Raw genomic sequence first — 17051 nt, forward strand, 5'->3', positions numbered from 1 at the left:
AGGCAGAAAATTGCTTTCTACAGAACAAACAGTTCAGTAGAGATATATACAGGAAAGCAGATGTCTAGAATATAACTTTTTTACATTCGACTCCAAGACCAGACTCAGTGGTGTTAAAGGAGTATTCCAGCACAAAATGTCCTCCCCGGGATCTCCTGGACGGGGCTGCGGCAGTCTGCAGGAAGTGAAGTTTCGTCCCTAGCAGAAAGCCGCGGCAGACACGCCCCCTCCATGTATCTCTATGGGGTACGTGGAGGGGCGTGTCGGCCACCACATCATGCTGGGACAGAATGCCCCCTTTCAAGCATACTGCTGCGGCCCCGTCCAGGAGATCCCGGGGGGCCCCAGCGCGATCTATAACTTATCCCCTATCCTTTGGATAGGGGATAAGTTTCATTGCACTACAGATCTCCTTTAAGTGAGAGGCGGCTAACTGTTCCCCCTGCCAAAGAGAACTGGGTTCCTTAGTCCCTACTGGTTTTCTTTTGGTCTTTATACTGGATATAATGTACTGTACTGCGAAGCAAAACATACCTTAATATATTGAGGGGGACTTTTTAATAGACTAAGGCCATTATTTTTCGTATACTCTAAATATAAAAGAGTTACGCAACTTCGCTGTGCTTTCATTGATGTAATCTTTCTAGGGCTTAGACAATCTCATGAAGTTTATTTAATCCTAACCAAACTTTTAAGCAGTCAGCTCACATTATTATCTCCCAGTACTGGCCCAAGAGCACAGTAGCCCACATGTTTTGACAAATCTAAATACATCATGTGTCTGGCACCAGAAGGGTGAAACAATCCTGAGTCAGTTTTCTAATCTGATCAAAAGCACAATAATTCAGTATCATTAACAATCATTAACCAAATATTGTCAGCAACATCCGCATAATAGGGATCAAATTGAAATATTACAAAATAAACTATTATGACAGAACTTGCATTGTGAGTTTCAGTTGGCTAACAACTAGGAAACACTTTTACAGATTTCAATTATCACTGCATCTTTATTAGTTTTTAACATCACATCCAGGAAAACATTAGTTCATTGTGCAAAGGGAAAAAAACAACCTATGCAAGAAAAAAGTAAAAGAAAAAAAAGAAACAAAGTAACAGCTTCAGTGAATAATATGCATTATGTAAAACGTGTTTCTTTATCCAATAATATAAAGCCGTCTGATTCATTTAGTGATACTGCTAAGAGTAGATTTGGCACATTATTCAATGAATTAAGCAGATGAACACTTACTACAGGATCTGTGTGTTTACGCACAAATATCTTTTGCTATTCACTTGGGATTGGAAACATAAGTGCACAAACACAAAAAAAAGAGAAAGATCAACCAGAGAATTATATACAACATGTTCTGATGAATTTGATGAAATCTAAACTAGGAAAAGACGCACACTGGCACTTTGTATGGTTTAGTAGAAAGTCACAGCTTGGTAAACGAGATCAGCTTATAGGGAATACTGAAAATGATCTGAATGCTACTGCAACCTCTTAAGAAAAGCTTAAAAACACAAAAAAAAAGAGGAGAAATGTGGCTATAGCCGCCAACCCACATAAAAGGTTATAGGGTATTAACAGACAGACATTGGATTAAAGGTTAAGAACAACTTTTTTTGCTTTTTACTTATTATGGTGCAAAAATATTTTCTCAATAGAGCTTTATTATAAATTTTGCTTACTTTGGCTTGTACACCCTTTTCAATGTTCTCTCTGCTCTTTCTCCAGCCTGTGTGAGCTGTTCTTCAAGGTTCCTTTCCCCCTGTCTACTATATGAACTGTTTGTGTATGCCACTCACTACTGCTGTCTCTAACACTGAAAGAGCAGAAAGTCCAAATGATGGGTCTACTCTACTCTTTTTCTGGGTAACAGTTAAATAGTAGTACATTTCTAATGAAGACCAGGTAGAAAGTTGCTTCGTATTGTATTCAGGAAACAAATCAACAGAAAATCAGTGTAAAAGGTGTCCATAGCCTTTAAATATAGCTCCTTTTTCATAGAATATAGTGACTTCTGCATGGGCTATAGTTGGTAAACTATAGCCCCCATCTTCATGGACTCTACAGTTGCTGGAATAAAATAGCACTAACTTTTTGGGGTACAGTTAATAAAATACTACACTTTATGCCATGCAGAGTAATAAGAAGAATGTGGCTCTTTCTTCATGTGCTGTAACTGACAAAATATTGCTTCCACTTCATGAACTATAGATTAGAGGAAACTGTTCTTTTTCATGAACTATAGTTGGCAAATTATGAAGTTAAAGGAGTACAGCTGGTAGAAGACAGTTTATAGATTATATCTGATACTATGTAGTTCATGGACTATGGCTAATAGAATGTTTGTCCTTCAGATTGAAGAAGGGGGTGTTGACCACTGAAATGTGTCATTGTGTTTGTATCTTATTATTTTATATAATTAATTGCTTGGAAGTATCTCTGGAGTTGTTTCTCCACCTTCCTTGATCAAAAGTAAAAGCGCCAGGTACAAGGGATTTTTTGCACCACCATATTGGATATTCTACAGGACAGGCTGCCCCTGTCAGCCTGTTACCCTCCAGGCTTAGCAGCTAATCCAAGCTCTCAGTACCCCAATACAGAACTGGGTTGATAATCGCTGTTATCACTCACTTGAGGTGAGCAGCCATCTATCAGAGATGTCAGTTCCTGAGTCTTTTATCTCCTCTTATCCCTGGCAAATTCACAAGGCGTCGGTGTGCAGTCTTTTTTCTAGCATTTAGAAACACGTAGTACAGATTTTTCTCCAAAAGACATACTGTTCTTTACTGATGCCTCGAAAACAATCAAACAATTGCTCTGCCCTACCGTAACATTCTCAATGAACCATATGACTTTTGTTCAAACAAATATTAAAAAGTTAATGCTGCTTTGGAAAAGAAAGGTTACTCTTTGTATAATGAACATTTCTACAATCGTTCAGTTTACTTTCTGTATCAATTACTTACAGTTTTTAGTAGGAACTGCTATTATTTACTTTAAAGGGGTATTCCGCCCCTAAACATCTTATCCCCTATCCAAAGGATAGGGGATAAGATGTTAGATCGCCGCGGTCCCGCTGCTGGGGACCCCGGGGATCGCTGCTACAGCACCCCGCTATCATTACTGCGCAGAGCGAGATCGCTCTGCACGTAATGATGGGCAATACAGGGGCCGGAGCATCTTTACGTCACGGCTCCACCCCTCGTGACGTCATGGCCCGCCCCCATCAATACAAGTCTATGGGAAGGGGGCATGGCGGTCGTCACGCCCCCTGCCATAGACTTGCATTAAGGGGATGGGCCATGATGTCATAAGGGGCGGAGCCATGACGTCACGCTGCTCCGGCCCCTGTATCGCCCGTCATTATGCACAGAGCGAACTCGCACAGAGCTGGGGTCCCCAGCAGCGGGACCGCGGCGATCTAACATCTTATCCCCTATCCTTGGCCCTGTGATGATCAAACAATTCCATATTTCAGTACAGCTATCAGAGCTGTGTCTCCTGACCAGCTATGTACCTATGGGTGCACCACATGACCAGGACATATTTTTGTTCCCTCAAAGTTAATGCTGAAGATTCCTCTTGAACCAGCAAGCAGAGATCTTAAACACAGAGAGGATATGATACAGAAAACATATTGATAAACTATCCTTTCTAACTATACAATGAATGACTTGTTGAAACCCTTATGTTCCTTTGAGTCCCATTTAAGGGTGGCTAAATTTCCTTTTATTTTTTCACCCTTTCCCTCTAAGTGGCGATACAATTACATCTTAAGACTAACAAGGCATTCTGGAGCGAAAAATTGCTGCCCAGTGTCAAGAAATATGGTCTTTGTCACAGGCCATGGGTCTTGTACACATGTAGAAGAACAGAAAAGATGGCACTCACCAACTTGTGCTCACTTTTTATTCAGAGGATAGCAGGGACATACAGCAGGTGCGTTCCACTAAAACAGAGGGAGCAACATCGTTTTAAACTGAGTGCTTCTTCCAGCTAACAAGTCATGGATCCTCCAACAATATTGACCCAAAACACATAGCTTAAAACACCCAAGAATAGCTAAGAGCAAAACATTGAACTATTCTGAAGCAAGTCCCAACCTGAATGCTATTGAACATCTGTGTAAGGAGCAGAAACATGCAGTTTGGAGAAGACTCCTTTCACACCTGAGACAGCTGGGGCACTATCTTATGAGGAGTGGGACAAGATACATGAAGACAAGTGCAGAAGTCTCATTGAAATTTACATAAACCGCTTGACTGTAATGAATGCCTCAAAAGGTTGTGCAACAAAATATTACGTTCAAAGAATAATTTTGTCCAGGCCAGTTTTATAATTTTGTATTTTCAAAATTATTCCGTTGAACCACAATTCTAGTTTTTGTCTGATTTTCATCAGTTTATTTTATTTTAATTCTTTTTTATTCATTATTACTTTTGTCAGTTTAAAGTTATTTCAGAAAGCATTTTTGTTTTTTCTGTCTTTTAAGAAAGGGCACCAACAATTTTGTCCACGTCTTTATGCAGCCATCTCAGCTCCTTGGTCCCCTCCATACTCCCTCCCACGCCGTAAAATACATGTACATTCTATTTCATAAAGGGTTAATAATTTCCCACCATGCTGGCACTTCTTCCAAAGACTCAAATTATAAACGAAATTAACTCTAAAAAAACTAGAAATCTTTATATTGCATTACTTAAGAAAAAGCTAATAATAATTTCATTGCCATTCATTACAAGAAATAAAAGAGTAATCTAATTATCAAAAAAAAAAGAGCTTGGCTTACATGAAAGTTTTTCAGCAGCCGGCATGATTAAAGGAGACAAAAAACCTGATAATGTATGTTGCCATTAATAGCATTAAAATACTGCTCCATACTGTTTTACACAGATGAGACAGAAAAACATCTTCTCGACTGTCAATCAGTTTCCAGGAATACAGTAATAAAGAACATTTCACTGACCCAATTGTGTCTATTTCTGCTCTTTACTTTTCCAGAATTTGAGATATTACCTGTGATAAATTCGGCTGCGGCTGATTCTCTGCGTATTTATACATTTTATTAGCTGCGAGATCTTAGAAAAGCAATTAGTGGAATAATAAAGTGGTCCGGTAATTTACTGCTAATTTATAAACCAGTCAGAGGAACTAACACCGCTACAATACTGCCGCCATGCATCTGATTACATAGCACCAACGAAGGGAACGATTAAAAAAACGAGAAAAACTAAAATTTAATTTAACACGTTAATGATAACAAATAGGCTCAGCCAACAAACCACTACCTAAAGAAGGGCTCGGATACATGGGTGACTTTTATGAGCCTCTTTATTGAGAGATCGTTCTCATAATAGAGACCACTAGCTTTCAGTACATGGTGGAATGAGCTAAATCATTTTTTAATCGTTTTGCAATGTGATCGCTTGTAGTTGCACAAGGCTGCAGTTTAATCACACATCACATGTAGGGTTTAATGTTGGAAGCAATTAATTGCTCATTCTGAAGGTTTTAGGTAAATCTGGGCATGGAGCACACTGAGGTACAGAAAGTTTTTATTTTATTTTTTATTATTATAAATTGACTGTGCTAAGTGGTAAAAAAAAATATTATTTCACTTAAAGATAATCTGTCTGTAAGCAACAATAGGGGGTTAATATGTGTTTTTTACTTCTCCTCCCAACCCCTGATGTTTATTCTTTTTAACCAGAAAACGCCATTAAAGAGTTATTCCAGGATTTTTGTTTCTTTGAATGTAAAACAGGGGGAGCAAAGTTAGTCTAGTTACCAAAATACTTCAGCTACCAGTGTTTGAAGGCAGGTATCAAATTTCTTTGTCTTTCTTTTCCCTGGAAGTAAATTTTCTGTAGCCTACAACATGAGTATTGTCTTGGACCTTTCCCGGCTTGCTGTACGGCTAGAGACAATACATCACAAGTCAGGTGCTAAAAGGGGGCATGGCTGCTTTGTCTGTTGTGTGTGGAGCCAGCCCCTGATGATGTTGCCGGCAAACATGTGCATGTATTCATCATCACACAGATCCAGAGCTTGTGTGTCAGGTGATGTCGTGAAATACATGTGATCAAAGGGAGCATGGCTGTGCTGCAATGGGTGGGGTGACAAATGTGTGGGAGGGAAATAAATCACCTTCCACCATAAAACAAAGGATTCTGAGGACTGTAGTCAGCAGTGTTATGGGGGACACAGGACATGGCTGTTTACCACCAACACAAGCACAGATCCTTGGTAAACATTCTACTACTATATGACACTTACTGTATTAAAGGGGTACTCCCGTGGAAAACTTTTTTTTCCAATCAACTGGTGCCAGAAAGTTAAACAGATTTGTAAATCACTTCTATTAAAAAATCTTAATCCTTCCAGTACATTTTAGGGACTGTATACTAAAGAGAAATCCAAAAAAGAAATGCATTTCCTCTGATATTATGACCACAGTGCTCTCTGCTGACCTCTGCTGTCCATTTTAGGAACTGTCCAGAGCAGCATATGTTTGCCATGGGGATTTTCTCCTGCTCTGGACAGTTCCTGAAATGGACAGCAGAGGTCAGCAGAGAGCACTGCGGTCATGACATCAACGGAAATGGATTTCTTTTTTGGATTTCTCTTTAGTATAAAGCCCCTAAAAAGTAGTGATTTCCAAATATGTTTCACTTTCTGTCACCAGTTGATTTAAAAAAAAAAAAAAAAAAAAAAGTTTTCTACAGGAGTACCCCTTTAACCCCTTAAGGACAAGACCAATTTTATTTTTGCATTTTCGTTTTTTCCTCCTCGCCTTCTAAAAATCATAACTCTCTTATATTTCCATCCACAGACCCATATGAGGGCTTGTTCTTTTGCGTCACCAATTGTACTTTGTAATTACATCACTTATTTTACCATATAATGTACGGCGCAAGCAAACAAATATTATTTATGTGGGAAAATTGAAAAGAAAACCGCAATTTAGCAAATTTTAAAAGGTTTTGTTTTCACGCTGTACACTTTCCGGTAAAAATTACATGTTTTCTTTATTCTGTAGGTCAATACGATTAAAATGATACCCATGATTATATTCTTTTCTGTAATTGTACTGCTTAAAAAAAAATCTCAAACCATTTTAACAAAATTAGTATGTTTGAAATTGTCCTATTTTGACTACCTATAACTCAAATTTTTCCGTATATGGGGCGATATGAGGGCTAATTTTTTGCGACATAATCTGTAGTTTTTATCAGTATCATTTTTGCTTAGGTTTCACTTTTATTATTTTTTTATTAATATTTTTGGGAATAAAATGTGACAAAAAAAGCAGCAATTTTGGATTTTTTTTTTTTTTTTACGTTTATGCCGTTCACCGTACGGGATGATTAACAATATATTTTAACAGTTCAGACTTTTACGCACGCGGCGATACCAAATATGTGTATTATTTTTTTTTCCCTTTTTTGGGGGTAAAATGGGAAAAACTGACGTTTTACTTTTTTATTGGGGGAGGGGATTTTTCACTTTTTTTAATATTTTTTTTTACATCTTTTCCCTTTTTTATTTTATTTTATTTTTTTTACACTTTTTATGTCCCCATAGGGGACTATTCATTGCAATCAGTTGATTGCTAATACTGTGCAGTGCTATGTATAAGACACAGCACTGCTCAGTATTATCGGTCATCTTCTGCTCTTTTCTGCTCGATCTCAGACCAGAGCAGAAGACCCCGAGAGACAGCCGGAGCAAGGTGAGGGGACCTTCCGGCCGCCATGCTTGTCGATCGGATCCCCGCGGCAGAGCCGCAGGCGATCCGATCATCCGTTCAAAGTACAGCAATGCCGTGATCTGTATTGATCACGGCATCGGAGGGGTTAATCGCAGACATCCGCACGATCGTGGATGTCCGCCATTACCGGCGGGTCCCTGGCTGCTGATAGCCGGTGCTCGCGATCATGTCGGTGCGTAAATGTACGTCATGGTACGTTAAGTACCACGTCACCATGACGTACATTTACGTCCATTGTCGTTAAGGGGTTAAACTTAAAGTAAATATAAGTGTTTTTATTTCTCCACCCAATCACCACTACATTTTATTTTCTTTAAATTGGAATACGCATCTAAGTCAGAGGGCCTATTTAATGCCTTTGTAACTGGAATCTAGATGGTAAAATAGCATCCAAACTCCCAACTGAGCTATAGCGCACAAACTAAACTGTAAACTAAAGCAAGTAATTTTTCTTTTTTTCCCAAATGTATTCTTTATTCATATGAATGCCCAAAGAGGGTGTTAACACCTGGGGGTTTGTCCACTTAAAATATTGAGTACAAAACACAATGTACAAAAGTGCAATAAAATAAATACAGGGCACAATGGTGGCCAACACAAGACTGCAAACTTGGCAAGAAAATGCATAACAGGTAATAAGGTTGAAAGAAATGTGAAAAAATGGTGAAGCAGCAGCAGTGTCTGAACAGTGAAGGCACTAACCTACAGTCGAGAACCCCCTCAGAGGATTTTCCATATGAGGTAAGAGTCTCAGTACAATTGTATAGTGGAAGGTTGTGATTGTAAATTCCTGCAAAGTACAGTATCATGGTATTAAAGGGGTATTCCAGTGAAAAACATTTTTTTTTTTCATATGAACTGGCTCCAGAAAGTTAAACAGATTTGTAAAGTACTTCTATAAAAAAAAATCTTAATCCTACCAGTAGTTATCAACTGCTGAAGTTGAGTTGTTATTTTCTGTCTGACAACAGTGCACTCTGCTTACTACTCTGTCTAACAACACCAAATTAATCCCCTAGGAGTCTCAGGGCAAATAATATATATCACAATTTTAGGGACAAGCCCCTCAGGACTGCCCTAAACTAGAGACTGCCTACAGTCTTGTTAAAACTTAGCTTTTATTTATTCTTTGTGTAAACGAGGAACTTAAAGTGCTTGTGGTATGTACAGTGAAGAAATAGGGGGGGGGGGGGTTGGATTAAAAATCCGGCCAGCCCAAGTGCGTGCACTTAAGTACAAATTTGCTTGTCATTTAGACCAAATGAGAAGTTTATCAGTGTACCGCTACTGGCAGCGCCGCCGCGCCTCTCAGTCACAGCAGAACACTGGAGCACTGCTGAAAAGTACCAGTATTTATTGTGCCGCTGGGGATGCCGATATTAAAATAATGCCTCCTAAACAAACGTTTCGCCCGTGGACCGGGCTTTCTCAAACTGGACCTCACTACTTTGAGAAAGCCCGGTCCACGGGCGAAACGTTAGTTTAGGAGGCATTATTTTAATATCGGCATCCCCAGCGGCACAATAAATACTGGTACTTTTCAGCAGTGCTCCAGTGTTCCGCTGTGACTGAGAGGCGCGGCGGTGCTGCCATTAGCGGTACACTGATAAACTGCTCATTTGGCCTAAATGACAAGCAAATTTGCACTTAAGTGCACGCACTTGGGCTGGCCGGATTTTTTATCCAAACCCCTCCCCCCCTATTTCTTCACTGTACATACCACAAGCACTTTAAGTTCCTCGTTTACACAAAGAATAAATAAAAGCTAAGTTTTAACAAGACTACTCTGTCTGTCTCAGGAACTGTCCAGAGCAGGAAAGGTTTGCTCCTACCCTGGACAGTTCCTGAGACAGACAGAGGTGTCAGCAGAGAGCACTGTGGTCCGGCAGAAAAGAACAACTCAACTTCAGCAGTTGATAAGTACTGGTAGGATTAAGATTTATTTTAATAGAAGTAATTTACAAATCTATTTAAACTTTCTGGAGCCAGTTAATATAAAAAAAATGTCACCAGAATACCCCTTCAAATAAGCTAAACCCCTAAATGGTTGCATCTCTGTAGCTGGAGGCCTTTCATACAGATGGTACACTTAACCTATGAATCAGGCAGCATTTTTATATTTGACTGAAACAGCGATAAATAGTACCAGGGATGGCATGAGGATGACAACCCATGTCAGCTGGCAGTTGATATATTTTTTGCCTAGCAATTATCATCTTTGTATGACATGCTTAAGGCTGTGTTCACAATTTTTTTTTGTTATTCTCTGTCAGGTTTCCATCGCTTTTTGACAGGAAAAATAGCATAGTATTCAGTGCTAAATAAAAATAAATAAATGAAAATATGACTAAACGCATTATGAATTTGGAAATTGATCTACCACACCTGTCTGTACTTCAACTCTGGACTGCCCAGTTGTGCTTTGCCATCTTGACCATTCTGCTAGAGTGAATTAAAGAAGATCTGTAGTAACTTTAATAAAAATGACTTAGTCCATTGATCACATACCTGTTCATAGTATGCATGCCCACAGCTGCAGTCAGCGCACGGAACACAGCACACAGTATAATTATGTCTACGCCCCTCTGACGGAGTACGGAGATCATCAGCAGGGTACAGGATGTACCCCTCTATAACGTAAACAGGTATGTGATCAGGCCCCCCCCCAGCCATCTATAGGTAGGATTATTAGTGACCACAGGTCCTCTTTAACCCCTTAGGGATTCAGACTATTTTCACCTTAAGGACTCAGCAAATTTTCGTTTTTGCATTTTCGCTTTTTCTTCCTTCCTTTCTAAAAATCATAACTCTTTCAATTTTGCACCTACAGACCCATATAAGGGCTTGTTTTTTGTGTCACCAATTGTACTTTGCAATTACATCACTTATTTTATAATATAACCTGCGGTGAAACAAACAAAAAATTTGTAGGGTGAAATAAAAAAAAAATGCCAATTTGTAACTTTTGGGGGCTCCCGTTTCTATGCAGTGCAATATTTGGTAAAAATGACACCTTATATTTATTTTGTAGGTCCATATGGTTACAAGGATACCCAATATATATAGGTTTTATTTTATTTTAATACTTAAAAAATTATAAACTACATGCACCGAAATTAGTATGTTTAAAATTGGCATCTTATGACCCCTATAACTTTTTTAATTTTTCCGTGTACGGGGCTCATTTTTGCGCCGTCATCTGTAGTTTTTATAGGTACCATTTTTGTTTTGATGGGACTTTTTGATCGCTTTTTTATTAATATTTTTATGGTATATGAAGTGACCAAAAATGCATGATTTTGGACTTAGGGATATTTTTACATGTACGTCATCGACCACGTGGTTTAGCTAACCTTATATTTTAATAGTTTGGACATTTACGCACGTGGTGGTACCACATATGATTATTTTTATTCTTTATTACATTATTTTATTTAAAAAATGGGAAAAGGGGGGTGATTTAAACTTTTACTATGGAAGGGGTTAATGAACTTTTATTAAAATAACATTTGACACTTTTTTTAGCCCCCATAGGGGACTAAAACATGCAATCTTCTGATTGCATATACTGATCAGTGCTCTGCCATTGCAAAGCACTTATAAGTGTAACCGGCGCTCTGCTGCTCTAGCCTGCTGCGCAGGCATGGAGCAGTATATCGCCGATCGGACAACGGAGAGGCAGGTGGGGACCCTTCTGCTGTCCGGTAAGCTGATCGGGACATCGCGATTTTGTCGCGATAGTCCAGATCAGCTCCGCTGAGCTGCCAGGATTCTTTTATTTTCGTTTTAGACACCACGATCAACTTTGATCGTGGTGTCTAAAGGGTTAATGCCGGACATCGGCCCAATCGGCCAAGCCCTGCATTAGCCATGGGTCCTGGCTGCCCCCGGGTTTAACCCGTTCTCTGCTGGTTAGTATGGTTTAAACCCGGTAAATGGGACCAGGGCGTACAGGTACGCCCTGAGTCCTAAAGGATCGGGGATGCAGGGCGTATGCATATGCTCTGCGTCTGCAAGAGGTTAAGAAAACTCTGCCAGTGAAGGTGCTCAGTTCCTTAATATATTGCTGTGTTACTATGATTTAGGTGAATCTGTAAGTTGTCTTCACTACAACTTGACTCATGTGATCAGAAAACAGTAGCAGGAGCATTTGTTGCAAACACCCAGGTGGAGCAAAAAATATATATTAGGTTACCTCTGGTATGCTGTAAAATTCACAAAAGACTATTAATATTTATCTATAGGTTATTATATCATCATTGCCTGTTAATATATTATTAGCAAGGTCTGTTTAGATTCTATTATATTATCAGTGCCTGTGTACATATTATTATATTACCAAAGCCTGTTTATATAAGATTATATTATAAGTGATGCCTGTTTATAATTATTAGCAGGGCTTGTCTATATGTTATAGAAGATGTAATATGATGTAAGATAAATTCTAAAATCTTCACTATCCAGGCAAGAAGAGTCCAGGAAAATCCAGAAAACCTCTTGAAAGAGAAATTGGGAGGAATTTTTCATTGGTTTTACCCAAGTTTTGTGATGTTCATTTGTCTCACAATTTGTCTTGAGACATTTCATTGCGACTTTTGTTTTAGAAGGTTTATCTAAAAGAACATACCAAGTCATGAGTTCAGTTGATATCATGCAGTGGTCAGGAATTTATCAAATGCGACTTTTCAGTTTTTCGGATCTTTGGTCACAACTGTGCTTCATAATTCATGCCCCCTTAATACCCTAATCACATCCTGCTTCTAGCATTCATATCCAATAAAATAATGTTTCCACACAACGGACTATTCAGTAAAAAGTAAGAATAAAACACATAGATAGTGGGCTTAATCTCGGCAAATAATCCACGGGTGCTGCAAGTGTTTAGTGTACCATAATATGCTAATTTGAAAAGAACAAGGAAAAACACACTGTAAGCCGCACACCAAATATATCAACAAATATAATCCTTTATTTATACATAATATCAAAAATCTGTACAAAAAACACAGACATAGAAACCATTAAAACACTGGAAAGGAAAAAATTCCCATCCGCTCAACCACAGAGGGGATAACAAACTAATGGGACCTCCCTATAAGGACACCATAGCCCCAACAATAAATAGATATATGACTTCCCTCCATGCAATCTCCAGTATATAATCAAGGATTATATGTGTTTATATATTTGGTGTGCGCCTTACTGTGTTTTTTTCCCTTGTTCTTTTCAAGTTTGCATAAAAAGTTAAAATAGTCAACAAGAGTAAAAACGCTATACATCAGTAAAAGGGGGCAGGAGTGTAGCAATGAAGTAAAAACACAGGGCACCAAGTGATAAAAAACACTTCCTATTTTTAAGACTAACCACAGGTCCACTTTAACCTGTTAAGGACCAAGGGCGTACCTGTACGTCCTGGGTCCTTTCCCTTTCTATAATGCGTCATACCGGGTCGGGCCCGTGGCTAATAGTGGGTGGCACTGAACGTGGTGCCGCGCGCTATTAACCCTTTAGACGCAGCGTTCAAAGTTAATCGCCTCGTTTAAAGTGAAAGTAAACTAATGTCGGTTAGCTCAGGGGGCTGTTCGGGACCGCCGCGGTGAAATCACGGCCTCCCGAACAGCTGTAGGACACAAGGAGGGTCCCATTACCTCGCCTCCTTGTGTCCGATCGCCGAATGACTGCTCAGTGCCTGAGATCCAGGCATGAGCAGTCAAGAGGCAGAATCATCGATCAATGGTTTCCTATGAGAAACCATTGATCAATGTAAAAGATCAGTGTATGCAGTGTTATAGCCCCCTATGGGCTATAACATTGCGAAAAAAAAGTTAATAAAGATCATTTAAAGGGGTACTCCGGCGCTAAGACATCTTATCCCCTATCCAGAGGATAGGTGATAAAATGCCTGATTGCGGGTGTCCCGCCGCTGGGGACCCCGTGATCTTCCACGTCGCACCCCATTAGAATCAGCTGTCACGCCCCCTCCATAGGCTTGCATTGAGGAGGCGGAGCGTGACGTTACACGGGGGCAGAGCTGTGATGTCACTATGCTCTGTCCCCGTGATCGCTAGTAATCAGACCCGGAGCGAGCACGCTGCGGGGGCTGATTCTAACGGGGTGCGGCGTTGAAGATCACAGGGGTTCCCAGCGGCGGGACCCCTCATGATCAGGCATCTTATCCCCTATCCTTTGGATAGGGGATACGATGTCTTAGCGCCAGAGTACCCCTTTAACCCCTTCCCTAATAAAAGTTTGAATCATCCCCCTTTTCCAATTAAAAAAAAAAAAACTGTGTAAATAAAAAAAAAACATATGTGGTATCGTTGCGTGCGGAAATGTCTGACTTATACAAATGTATGGTTAATTAAATTGCACAGTCAATGGCGTACACGCAAAAAAAATTCTAAAGGCCAAAATAGCATTTTTGTGGTCACTTTTTATATCATGAAAAAATGAGGGGAAAAAAGCAATCAAAAAGTCCGATCAATACAAAAATGGTATCGCTAAAAACTTCAGACCATGGCGCAAAAAATGAGCCCTCATACCGCCCCGTACACGAAAAAATTAAAAAGTTATAGGGGTCAGAAGAGGACTATTTTAAACATATAAATTTTCCTGCATGTAGTTATGATTTTTTTCAGAAGTCCGACAAAATCAAAGCTATATAACTAGGGGATCATTTTAATCGTATGGACCTACAGAATAAAGATAAGGTGTCATGTTACCAAAAAATGTATTGGGTAGAAACGGAAGCCCCCAAAAGTTACATAATTGTGTTTTTTCTTCAATTTTGTCGCACAATGATTTTTTTTCCACTTTTTTGTAGATTTTTGGGTAAAATGACTGATGTCACTGCAAAGTAGAATTGGTGGCGCAAACAATAAGCCATCATATGGATTTTTAGGTGCAAAATTGAAAGAGTTAGGATTTTTTTTAAAGGTCAGGAGGAAAAAATGAAAGTGCAAAAACGGAAAAACTCGCACATCGCAGTGTGTCTGCTTGTAGCTGCGTATTGCCGATTTGATCAGGCACATCTTAAGGCACCATGTAGCGGTCCTTTAGCGTTGGATCCGCAGTGTAAAATACGCTGTGGACCCGCTCGTCTGAATGTACCCTTAGGGTGCGTTCACACGCGTATATTTTTGCTGCAGATTTGCTCCTGCAGATTTTGTTGCCCATTGACTTCAACGGGTAGCAAAATCTGTGACAGAAAATCTGCAGCAGAAAATACGCACGTGTGAACTGACCCTTATACACACAAATCCTACAGAAATGGTAAAGGGTTGGGAAAACCTGGCTCATTTCTTCTCCATCTGTTAAACTATGCCGAAGTACAAGAGTCTGAGCTAAAATGCCACACGCAACCGGTGGACAGGTATAACTCTGTTTTTGGAATAAAGACATCATGTTTTTTTTTTTATCCTCTACAACCCCTATAAATACTGCAGTAAGACATACGGCAGAAACACTGCAAGAAATGACAGTTACTATAGTAGAACATTAAATGCTTTATTATTGGGTTTTTCAGAGCAGAAACTATATATCTTAAGGAAATCAAATTATACGGCATGACAGCGAAGGAGTGTTACTTTTACCAGAGAGAAATGAAACTGCAATATTTTCTTTTCCAGTGAAAAATGATGCGGGGGATGTTCATTCCACAAAGGAATAATCATACAAAAATTAGTAAAAAAATTTAGCTAAGTTCTTTTCCCAGAGAATTAACTAAAGCAGACCACTCACTAATAAAGTGCAACTTAATAAATCATGTGGAATCTTATTTTGTTCAAACCCTTACTAACTCCTAGCACCATCTGTTACCATCAAAACTATATGACAAGATATGATATATAATTAATAGGTAAACAACAATCTAATTAAAATGGACAAATACTCCATGTTCCTGCCATTTGGGAGCTCTAATTACAGACTAAATTTTAAGCTTGAATTAAATATTTAAGCTGGAAAATTAACTTTCCTTCTCGAGCCTTGAATACATTAATACAGATATGTGGAGCGACTTCCTGATGGGAACTTAAAAATGTAATTTAGTTTCATCAAAGCAGTTACTAATTGTTAAGCAGCAGTACCTTACCATATGTACACAATAGCTATTTACAGCTAAAAAGGTGGTTTCAAAGCACCCCTTAGCAACGTTCTCCTACCCATAAATATAAAATGTATATATAGCATTGCCGTTTACACTGCACAGAGCAAATAAATTAACAGCAAGTCTTTGAGGGATTTTAAGAACATGAGCCATAAATATGTAAATGGCAAATATTTTAAACAATCAATCCCGAGCAAAAGTCTAAAGCAACTCGGTAAAGCCTCCAAACGCTCGTGGCTCTCTGTATAGTAAAATAACTGTATGCGCAAGGCGAACAGTTGTGCCTACTAAACCATGTGGTATATGGAAACATTATGGTTTTCCTACACAACACAACAGTAGGTTTAGACATATCAGCGGGGGTAGAGTCAGGCAGGCAAATCCCACAGCTTGCAGAAAGAAAGATGTTCAGGGATTAGACCAACACTAAAAAGAATATTTAACCAATGCAACTTTACAAAGAGTAAGATTACGGTGTAAGCTTTCTACAATAAACATAGGGGGGTATTTATCAATTTTGCCTGTTGACAGCTTCTTTTTACACTTTTTTTTTTCACTTTGGTTTTCGTGGACATGCACCAAATTTATCATTTGGTGCAAGTTGTTAGTAATTTTGGCTCAAATGGTGAAATCAGCTGTTCACAGCGCCTTTTACACAGAACTTACCACCACAGAGGACGCGGATTTTACCCTGTAGAGCAGCGTTTCGGAGTCCCTCCTGCAGGATATCAGTAAGATACATGAGTTATTTTCTTTTGTGGGGTTTATAGTAGGGATCGACCAATATCGTTTTTTTAGGGCCGATACCGATAATCGGTGGAGGTTAGGGCCGATAGCCGATAACTTATACCGATATTCCAGTATAAGTTATTGGCTATTTATCCCCCCCCCCCCCCCCCCCGCTGCAGATCATTGATTTAAAGCAGGCGCTTTAAATCAATGCACTGCAGTGGCTTTTGCAGTGCCATAGGCCGCCGCCGCCATCCGCTTCTCTCCCCCTACCTGTCAGGGTGGTCCGGGCCATCCATCCTTCCTGTAATGTCCGGCGGCATTTTGGGTGGAGGGTGAACCGGTCCGGGCTGTCCTTCTTCTCCGGGGGTCATCTTCTCCACTCCGGGCAGGCTCTGGCCTAGTAACGCAGCATAGACGCCGCTGCGCAG

General features: G+C 39.5%; 1 protein-coding gene across 7 annotated transcripts in view; it reads right to left on the reverse strand.

Annotated features, from left to right (window-relative positions):
- Positions 1-17051, reverse strand: part of TBC1D5 (TBC1 domain family member 5) — a 645101-nt gene that overhangs the window by 452479 nt on the left and 175571 nt on the right. Inside the window, exon 1 of one of the 7 annotated variants that reach the window (XM_056519938.1) lies at positions 946-1061. The exons of the other annotated variants lie outside the window; for them this stretch is intronic. The gene's annotated coding sequence lies outside the window, so the exon portion shown is untranslated. Of the gene's footprint in view, positions 1-945; positions 1062-17051 lie in introns of those variants that run through there. 7 annotated transcript variants of the gene reach the window in all.

This window comes from Hyla sarda, chromosome 5 (assembly GCF_029499605.1).
Source record: "Hyla sarda isolate aHylSar1 chromosome 5, aHylSar1.hap1, whole genome shotgun sequence".
Lineage (NCBI taxonomy): Eukaryota > Metazoa > Chordata > Amphibia > Anura > Hylidae > Hyla > Hyla sarda.